General features: G+C 44.7%; 1 non-coding gene across 1 annotated transcript; it reads right to left on the minus strand.

The window, feature by feature from the left end:
- Positions 1-2,273: 2,273 nt before the first annotated feature.
- On the minus strand, positions 2,274-2,380 carry LOC131418794 (U6 spliceosomal RNA). Its single transcript, XR_009223034.1, has one exon. It is a non-coding gene; the product is annotated as a U6 spliceosomal RNA (small nuclear RNA).
- Between the last annotated feature and the right edge of the window lie 8,756 nt (positions 2,381-11,136).

The following is an 11,136-nucleotide window of genomic DNA, read 5'->3' on the forward strand; positions in this document are numbered from 1 at the left end:
TGTTCCCTAACTAATACACAACTAACTATTGTGTGGTGATGCAATTTTATTTTCTCCACTGGAAAGACAGTTAAAGATGAAGTTATTCTTTCATACATCCACTAATTGGACAATTATGGAGTGGCATCTATGTGCCTGGTATCATCTAGGTGTTGGGGATACAGAGATGAACAAGACACAGCTCCTGCCTTCGTGGAACTCGTAGTCTGGCTAGAAAGATTGAGATGATGTGGAAGCATGGTGATAGAAATATAGAGAAAAATTAGAGGAGAAAGAAATACTTAACTTAGCCAGGCACGGCTTGTTAGAGGAGATGCTGAACTCTAAGGCACAGGAGATTGCATATATCTTATTTGGTCAGTATGGATATCGCCTGCACATAGCTGGCATAAAATGGTCAAACATAAAATTGCAGTTGGCTGTATTGTGGAGGAGGATTTACATGGTAAACTAGAAAGTATCCATGGGTAATGACTTGTGCCCTTCGGGGTCCTTTCTGAAGATGATGAACAGGCTTCTATTCTTGCCAAAAGCGGTAGAGGCTGTATGGCTCCTTCCATCACGAGTTGCGCAGAGCCTTCCTCCTGAGGAGCTTACAGGCTCTGCAGGAGGGAAGAACTTCTGGCAATGAATCCAAGATGGTTTAAGTGAAAAGAAAAAGGGATTTGCTTTTTGTCTCACATAATGGAAATTTCAGGGGGTTTATGGATTCAGGCATAGCTGGATCACAGCGAATGTAACAAGGACCCAGGGTACGATAGCTTGGGCTGCCATAACAAAACACCCTAGACTGGATGGCTTAAACAATAAAAATTTATTTTGTCACAGGTCTGGTGGTTGGAAAATCCAAGATTAAGACCCGGCTGGGTTCGTTTTCTGGCGAGAGCTCTCCTCTTGGCTTGCAGATGTGGCTTCTCACTGTGTCCTCATGTGATGGAGAGAGAGAGAGCAAGAAAGCTCTCTGGTGTCTCCTCTTACAAGGGCACTAATCCCATCATGAGGACCCCACCCTCATGACCTCATCTAAAGCTAATTATCTCCCAGAGGCCCCATTTCCAAATACCATAATATTGGGGATTAGGGCTTCAATATATGAATTTTGAAGCAGCACAATTCAGTCCATAGCATACAGCCTCTCCATAGATTGGCCCTGCCCTCCCTCATGTTAGGTTCCATGTGGGGTCAACGCAGCTGCCAGCAGCTCTAGACTTGCATGCTCTGAAGTCAAGTCCAGCAGAAAGGAATGAAAGTCTCTCTCTCAACAGATGCAAGACTCCCAGATCACATCTCCCTGAATGTGGTTGGACCAGGGGCACATCCCTGAGCCAGTCGCTGTGGACAGGGGAATGCAATGTCTGGACTGGCCAGGGCTGAGTCATGCACTCAACTCTGGAGCCAGGGGGAAGTTAGATAGACTTGAATCCCATGACTGAGAGTAAAGGGTGATTCCCCTGAGGAGAATTTAGTACTGTTTCCTGAAGGTGCTGGACACCAGACCCAATCCAGGTTCACTACAATAATAGCAACCAGTAATTAACTCTCTTCACAGTTTTATCGTTGTATCGACTAGACAAGAATTTTAGAAGAGTCAAAGAGGGGAGGGAGGGGCAGAACAGCTCACAGATGAAATCATGTTTGAACTTAAAAGAAGTGAAAGAAGGAGGTTGAGGGAAGATTGGATGAGTTGTTGCATTTTCTGGTTTTGGAAACCAGCTTTGCCGCAGTTTGTGTGTGTGAGTTTGGGCTCGTTACTACAGCTGTCCAAGCTTCGGCTTTCTCATCTGTAAAATGTGTCTAATTATGGTGCCTACTTCATGGGGTTGTTATCAGAATTGAATGATGTCGTGCCTGCAACGTGGTGAGCGCATGATGGTTACGGGCCAATGATAATATTGCATGGGAGGGGAAGTAATTTTGTTACTGTTGTTACTGCTGACATGAAAGCCTTTGTTCTTAATTTGGTTGATACACATTCGACAAAATATTTTAGAATGAAATAATCCATGAACAGGTGCAAAGTATTTATAGGAACAGAACTGCGAAGTACGTAATGTTGGTATATTCTCAAGCAGAAATGTCTATTCATAAAATTTGCTATTGTGAATCTGGAAGATTTTCCGTTCCTACTCGTTACCCTGGTCTGAAGCCCCAACAGATGGCGTGAAGCCCAGGAGTAGGAGGTACAAGCTCTAACATATTTGGCAAGTAAGGATCATCTATTGGTGTGAGCTCACAGAGAATTGAAGGGCCAGATCTTGGGGTGAGATACAGAACAAAACAGGGAATGCTTCTCGAATTTGTGTGTCATCCTAGTGCAGGGGCCACACTAACCCTCTCTGTATCTTTCCAATTTTAGTATCTGTGCTGCAGAAGTAAGCACTGGAGGGGAAGTAATTTAAGGAGACCTAAGAATATTTTGTATTCCTAATTCTTGGCAAAGTGTCTGGCACTCAATAAATATTTGTTGAATGGTTGAATAAGTGAATGAATGTGCAAAGGGAGTACACACTGGAAATATCACTGCATGTTCCGGTCTTGCATCCTTGGGTTGGTATCAGTAGAATTCCAAAGGGATCCCCACTTTCTCTAAGTGAAGTCTTTGCAAAACAGATGTTTGATTATGTGCTATTAATTGTAATACATTTTCAGACTCCTTTCCAGTTGTTTGCAGCTGCTTTCTGTCTTGGGAGGCACAAGAGCCAGATGTGTGAGTAGAAAAGAGTAATGTTCACCTCGCTAGAAAAAAAACCCATTATGCGCGGGTTTTCTGGGATCTGATTGCCTCCCTAAAGTGGTAGCCAGAATTAGAGACATCTAGGTGGCCATTTTTCTCAGTACAAAACCAAGCAAAATAATTTGTGTTTCAAATGCTCAGGTGATAGGGGTTTCTTGCTCTCCTAATGCACTTCTGTGTTTTGAGATCTCTCTAAACAGGGCTGTTGGTGTTTCAAAAGCTGTCAGGCGGGAGTGGACAGACGTGGGGGCAGGGCTTGGGGTCAGATGCCCTCTCTCCGTCATAACATACAGGACGTGCTGGTGCTCTTGTGTGTGAGCTTGTCACAGCCACGTGTCTGAGACAGGCCCTTGGCTCAGCTTGGAGCCCATGATTTCCATGTTCAGGGTCCAAGGCCAGGTGACTAGCTACCAGACAGTCATCCTGTACTGGGTCAGGGACAAATCAGTGGTCTGGGCAGGACTGGGAAAGCCTCCAACATGTGTTTTTATGAAGTTCTTGTGGACATTAAATGAGATAATGGGAAAGTGCCTCATCCTGGGCTGGCATGTGGCAGGCGCTCGATAAATGCTGGCTTCCATTGCCTTCCCTCCCTGTTAGGGATGTGTTCTGTTGCAGTAGCAGAAAATGACTGTACTGTAACAAATGGCGGTTTATTTTTCTCACATGTCATGGAGTCTGGAGGTGGATGGGGCTATACTGGTTTGGAGGTTCAGCAGTTTCAGGGTTACTGTCTCTACAATTCTCTTGATGTTTCTCTCATTTTGCCACCTGGTGGTCACAAGATGGCAGCAGCTCCAGATGTCACATCTATGACAGGAAGAAAATGGAAGCCAGCAGGATTTGTTCCTTTTTATGAAGAAAGAAATACCTTTCTTCACAAATGTCCATCTATCCCCCGGTGGAGTTATGATTATGCCTCAGTGGCTAGAACTGGGTCACATGCTCTACCCTAACTGCAAGGGAGGCTGGGAAATAAGAATAAAGGATGGTACAACTGGTCATCTTGAACGTATTGTTCCCCTACCCCCACCCAAGAAAGATGTCGCAGATTGAGTTCTCAGGAAGCAGATGCTAAGATGTGGATGCAGGATGTTTATTAGGGATCAACACCTGTGGAAGGGAAGGGGAGAAAGCAGAATTGGGCAGAGGGAGAAGTTGAACTGCGATGCAGGCCTGACAAGACCTCAGTCCTCCCTGGGGAGCTCTGGAGCATATAGGGTCCATCAAAGTCATCCCTGTTGGCCTGAAATGGTTGGGCCTTTATATGGGCCCACCACGGGATCGGTCATCAGATGTGGGCTGGGTGGAAAGAGGGTGTTCTTGGGCAAGATGGTGTTCTGCAGCTGAGGCAAATCCTGAAGGAAGTGTAGCTAGAAGCTTCTTGCTGACAACTGGGGCAACAAGTCCCTCTTTTAAGGGGGACCTAGGTGGTACAGCTCCTTGTTCAGCCCAAAAGAAGAGATGAATATGTGCTAACACAGAGCTGTGACGTCGACAGGGGGGTATTCCTGCTGTGTGTACCCAGGAACTGAGTTTTACAGCGTTGTGGATGTTGTGGGAGAGCTGATGAGGGGATATTTTTGTTCCCGACACCCCTCATAGAGTGACACATAACGGCTGCCTATATGAGGGTATTGACCACAGCACTTCCTGTGACTAAGGGACCAGGTTAGCCCTGTGCTTGGCTGGAGGCTTACGTTATTATAGGAAACGGTTCGTTAGAACATGCAGAGGCAGGGTTACTCACTGCCTGAGGATGAGTTGACAGCAGGGGCAGCTACGGGGAAGGAACACGAAGACAGCTCATCCGTAAGTGTTATGGGAGGGTTGGGTACATTTTGTGATGAGCTAAATCTAATCTAGGAGTTTCTGATATCTATTCGTGACACTCCCATAATGGCCAGCCACTCTGCTGTGTAACTGAGTTTTTAAAAATCATACGTATGTATTTTATTTCGGAATACTTTTAGATTTACAATAAAAATTGCAAAGATAGTACCAAGAGTTCCCATACACCCCTCATCCAACTTCCCCCATTGTTAATGTTGTTAATGTCTTACATCCTCGAGGTACCTTTGTCAAAACTAAGAAACAACATTGGTACATTGCTACTCATTAAATTCCACATTTTATTTGGATGTCACCAGTTTCCCATTCACATCCCTCGTCTATGATGCCACATTGCATTGTTGTCATGTCTCCCTAGGCTCCTCCAGTCCGTGACAGTTTTAGTCTTTCCTTGTTTTTCATGACTTTGACAGTTTTGAGGAGTACTGGTCTGATATTTTGTAGAAGGTCTCTCAATTTGGGTTTGTCTGATGTTTTTCTTATGGTTAGACTGGGGTGAGGGGTTTCTGGAGAGAATCCACACAGCTGAGGTGTCTTCTCATCACACCATGTTGGGGGCAGATGATACACACATGACGTCATGGGGGTGTTAGCCTTGGCCACGTGCTAAATGGGGTGCTATGTAATTGAGTTTTGATGACTCAAGTTTGGCCTGAGGGGTCTTAACATTTTTATGTGAATTTCTTCTGGATCTTAAATCTCTACTTTTACTCATGGAAGGGACAGTGATACATGATACATGAGTGATACATGAGTATTAATTAGCTGTAATACTGATGAGAGGGCAGTGCCTACATGGTTGTCCAGTGGTCTTCCTTCTGTTCCTTCCCACATTCTCTTTCCCGCCCTTTCTCTACCAGACCCAACACTGCCAAGGGCCAAAATGCCTACTCTGCCATGCTAATGTCAGCAACCACTTACTGAATACTCCAGTGTTCCAGGCACTTTGCTTCTTCCCTTCCTTCTTCCTTCCTTTCTTTCTTTCTTTTTGTTTCTCTACAGATTTTAATTTTTATGTTTACACACAAGTATATAAATACTATATTTATTTGTCTAAATAGCATGCAGAAGAAAATTTGCTCTATTTTTTCAACTCCTTGCCCAAATATTTTAATACTATGCATTATATAAACTTTTATTTCCCAACTAATTTTAAGATTTATTTTGATTCATACATTAGGTTCCTAATATTTTTTATGCCTGTAAACCTCTATCTCTTTACCTTTTTTAAATTGAAATATATATACCATAAACTTTGTGATTTTAAAGTATATAATTCAGTGGTTTTCAGTATATTCACAAGGTTATGCAACCATCACTACCATCTAATTCCAGAATATTGTCATCACCCCAAAAAAGAAACCTCAGACCCATTAGCAGCCACGCTTAGTCTCTTCTTCCTTCAGTCTCTGACAACCACGAATCTTCTTTTTGTCTCTATTTGACAGTAAAAAAGTGCTCCTCTAGGCTGTGTTTAACTTTTGGATCACAAAATCCTCTTACTTTTTCATTTTTCAAATTCAAAAACAAACAAATAAAACCCAACAACTATAAATTTTCCTGTTTAAAATTCAGTGTAAAAACTATAAGAACATTCAAAACAACAAAACCACAGAGCTCTTTCTCTTAATGTCTTGGATTTCAAGAGAGCTTATGCACAGAGTGAGCTATTTTGTTTTCTGAACACTTCAGTACAAGGAACAGGACAAAGTACTTTTTATGTCTTTTTTTAAAAGAACATTTTCTTTGCACTCTGTGGGATCCTCTTTTGGAAACTTAGGGTAAAAGCCGATTTGCTTCTCCAGGTCCATTTTCTTATGGTTGATTCACAAATTGCAGCAACTGAGTCAAATTAATGATTAAAGGCTGGAGTTTCCTGTGTGTAGAAGACAAAATGATCCATGTTGCTCCAAGCTCTTCCAGACGCCACCAAATCTAGTTGAAGGATCAGATATAATGAATAAAAAACCCTCCATGGTGTCCAGACGCAATCTCTGTATATTTCCTGGTAAAAAAAAAATATCAATCTTAGCACTTTATAGTTGTATTTCTTTCATCAGTCACAAAATTGAGTGCCCTTAACTTTCCTCAGCTCCTGTTTTCTTTGTGTGGTTAACACTTGAGTCCTCTGTTTTGAGTGTTGAGTTTCTGGGGCCATTACCTTGGTGATATTATGGGGGAGGGGTCTGGACCATTGAGCTGTCTCTCACCAGGGTTGGGGGTGTAGAGTAGGGCTTCTCAGCCTTCGCTGGGCATTCGAACGACCCAGGGATCTTGTCAAACTGCAGAATCTGGTTCAGTAGGTCTGGGAGACCAAAGGCTGCTGATCCACAGACTATACTTTGAATAGCAAGGAAAGAGACGGAGCCGTTTTCAGACTTTGACTGAGAAGCAGAGCTATGAAGAGCAAGCCCAGTGTGGGATTCAGTCTGATGACGGTGGGGGAGGAGCACGATGCACTCAAAGACAGCAGCAGATGGCCCCGCTGTTGTGTTCACACCAGTGCTTCCAATGTGTGACTAGTGATGGCGGCCAAAGGCTCCACAATGGGGCTTCCCAGAAGGGTAATTTGGGCATTGCTCCTGTTGTGTGGCCTCTAAGCCCAATGTTCCGACCTTCCCAGAGAGTCAGTGAGCCACCTGATATCCTTTAGTAAATTCTCTTTCTGTTTAAATTAGGCAGAGTGGGTTTTGTTGTTTATAATCGAGAATCTGACCCATTCTTGCATTCCAATTTGGGTCAATCAGTATTGGCTACCTGGAGAGCTGGGCGGTGATGAATGCCAAGGCTTCATCAACCTGGAAAAAGAGTGCTGGGATCTATTAGTAATGCCTGCACTGATACAGGACCAGGGAATAGAAGCATGCATTATGTTTTTGGCATCCTTGTATCACAGTCTCTATTAGTTTCCCATTGCTGCTGTAACAGATTACCACAAATTTACTGGTTTAAAACAAAAGAAATTTATTCTCTCACAGTTCCAGAAGTCAGAAATCCAAAATGGGTTGGCAGGGCTGCATTCTTTCTGGAGGTTGCAGGAGAGAATCTGTTTCCTTGTATGTTTCAGCTTCTAGAGGCCACCTGCATCTCTTGGCTCAGGGCACCTTCCTCCAGTTTCAAAGCCAGTTTGAGAATCTTTAAATCTCTCTCTGACTCTGACCTCTGTTTCTAGTGCATCTCCTTTTCTAACTCTGACTCTCTTGCCTCCCTTATTTAAGGACCCTGTGACATCATTGGGTCCACCAAGATATCCAGGATAATCTTCGTATCTCAAGACATAACCTTAATCACATCTGCAAAGTTCCTTTGGCTACATAAGCTAACGTATTCACAGGTTCTAGGGATTAGGACGTGGACATTTTTGGGGGCCATTATCCTTTTGATCACGTCTATTAATTAGTATTTCAGATCTTCCAGTGAGCATTCTTAGTACACCCATAGATGCTCAGTTCTTTGGTGGATGACTCATTCTAACTCAAGATTAATGTATTCATTTGCAATGATGACACCTCATTTTCAAAGACCAAAATACTTGAGCATTGTGTATAGAGGATCCTCTCTTTTTAGAATTCCTGTGACTGCAAATTATTATCCAGAGGTTACCTGAGGGGTTAGGAATCAGAAAAAAGGAAGTAGGATGGTTGGGGGGGGGGTGGTACCTAATTCTGTGAAAGCTTAATAAATTACCTTTATCCTTAAAGCAAACCTTCCCTCTAGAGCCTGGGAAACTCATTACCTTTAGATAGAGAAGGGATTGGTAAACTCTGGCCCGCCACCTGTTTTTATAGATCAAGTTTTATTGGGACACAGCCACACCTGTTTGTTTATATACTGTCATGGCTGCCCTTGCACTAGAAAGGCAGAGTTGAGTAGTTGTGACATAACTGGCCTGTAAAGTCTAAAATATTTACTATCTGATCCTTTATAGAACATGTTTGCCATCTTTGAGATACAGACTTACTAGACCAAAAAAAAAAAAAAAAAAAAGTGATTCTCAAACTTTAGCATGTGTCAAAATCACCTGGAAGACTTCTTAAAACACAAATACCTCCCCTCCCTTCCTCTCGGTTTCTGACTCAGTAGGCCTGGAATGGGGTCCAAGAATTTGCCGTCCCATCAAGTTCCCAGGTGATGCTGATGATGCTGCCTGAGGACCACACTTTGGGAATCACTCTACTAGGCTGTAAACTCCATGAAGGCAGGGACCCTATCTAATTGGTTCACTGATATATGCAGCATTCATCACAGCAGTTACAACATTGTGAGCACTTAATGCACGTAGTCACATCTAAATAAGTAGCTGAACCTGTCGTCTCTCTCTGGAGCTAGATAAATGCTGATACAGTAAAAACTCTTTTCTATGTGTGTGGTAGGCAAAATAATGTCTCCCCCTCCCCTACAAGTGTTCATGTCCCAATCCTAGGGACCTGTGAATATGTTACTTTACGTGGCAAAAGGGACTTTGCAGATGTGATTAACGAAATGGACCTCAAGATGGGGAGGTTATCCTGGATTATCTAGGCGAGCCTAATCTAATCACACGAGTCCTTGAAAGTGGACCACCTTTCCCTGCTGCAGTGAAAAAGTCGGGACAGAAGACAAGGCAGGAGTGAAGAGATGTGAGAAAGACTTGATCTGCAGTTGCTGGTTTGAAAACAAAGGGGCACATGAACCAAGGAATGTGAGTGGCCTCTAGAAGCTGAGAACAACCCCTGGTTGACAGCCAGCAAGGAAATGGGGAACTCGGTCCTACAGCTGCATGGCACTGAGTTCTGCCAACAACCTCAATGCGCCTGGAAGCAACTCCCCACCAGAGCCTCCAGTAAGGGAAGTGGCCTGCAGACTCCTGGATTTTAGCTCAGTAAACCCCATGTTGAACCTCTGATCTGTAGAACTTCGAGATCTGATGCTGTTTTAAGCCACTAAGATTGTGGTAGTTTATTACTGTGGCAACAGAAAACTAACCAACCTGTTTTATCTTCTTTTTGCTATTTTCGCTGATTTTGCTGTACAGAGATGGCACAGAGGACACCTTTGTTGCTTCTTCCTCATCTAGGACAGACGTCACTGATGATTGTGATGGTCTCAATGACATTTTGAGTTTCTGCCCTGGATTGTTTTCTGAAATAAGCTTGATACAGAATTCCTGTGTTTGGTGTCTCTCCTCGCTTGAAGCTAAACTCCACGGGAGCAGGGATCCTGCTGGCTCGTGCATTGCTGTATCTACAACTGTGCACACACAGAAGAGGTGTTCAGTGAGGTTCAGGAAGTAATACGGTGCTGAGCCCAGGTGGCCTCAGACACTTGCCAGCTCGGATCTCCAGTCGGCCTTGTGTACTATGGACACTCGAGAGGCCCTCCACTTGCCGTCCTTACACTGCATTAGGACAACTAGTGAGAACTGATGTTGTCTGTGGTATGTCAGGCACCGCGTGAACACTTTGCAAAAATTAACTCATTTTGGTCTCACGACAGCCCTCTTTCGTGGGTACCAACATCACCTCCATTTCATAGATGAGGAAGGGAGGCACAGCCTTCCCCAAGGCCACAGCCGCTGGGTGGCAGAGCTGGGATTTGCATGCAGTCTGGCCCTGGAGCCCACGGCCCTGAACACCTGTTCTGCACATATTTCCTCCTGACTAGGGTGAGGCCAGCAATGTGCCGAGGGGGCCACATTTAAGGAGGCGCTCACTCTCAGTTCTTGTCTCATCCTAGCCAGGGCCCTGCTTTGCGATGACCCTGTGAGGCAGTATTGTTTTATCCACTGCATTTTACAGAAGAGGAGCTGCAGAATTCTTGTGGGGAGAGCCAGACTTGAACCCCAGGGGCACCTTCATCCAGGAGTCCCTGGCTTGGCCCACAAACACACTTCTGGGGTGTGGACACCCTTTCTGCTCCACGTCTTGACTTACAGGCCTCCTTGCCCTTCCACAAAAGCAGCTGAGTCAGGGATTCCTCAGCCCGCAGCTGAACTAGGATTGTCCTCTGAGAGCCTGCACTTTCCACGTTTAAAGAACAGAAATGAAATCCCTGTTGGCAGAAGCCAAGAGGAAAGGGAGCCCCTGTTCTTGGTGACACGTGCGGAGTAGAGTGCGTATCTCGCCTCTTTCCTGACACGAGTGGGCTGGATTGGGGAACGGTGTCCATCACCCGCAGACTTCCTTTTCTCTTCCTCCTGCAGGAGGCTGGTACTTCAGGCAAAAGCCTGAGTCTGTAACCTTACCTCCTCACTTCTGTCAGCCAGAGGCCGAGAGGGGATGAAAGATCTACACGGTGCGGCAGCTTCCTGCAGGGCCAGCTGCCAGGCTGTTGGGCCTAGAATTTCTGAAAGATAACCCTCTGGGGGGTTGAATTTATTCCCCAATGTCAGGCAGAATTCCTTCAAAAACTGTACAATCGCCTCCTGGAGGTCAGGGTTAGGCAGAGAGTCGAGAGAGAGTCGGAGCTTTAGGTATAAGTGGATGGAAGGGGGAAGGAGGATGGAGGATGGGAAAGGCTCTGGAGGTGCGAGATAGAGTTCAGCTCCCAGGAGGACACTCCCAGAGTGGGCA

This window comes from Diceros bicornis, chromosome 19 (genome assembly GCF_020826845.1).
Source record: "Diceros bicornis minor isolate mBicDic1 chromosome 19, mDicBic1.mat.cur, whole genome shotgun sequence".
Lineage (NCBI taxonomy): Eukaryota > Metazoa > Chordata > Mammalia > Perissodactyla > Rhinocerotidae > Diceros > Diceros bicornis.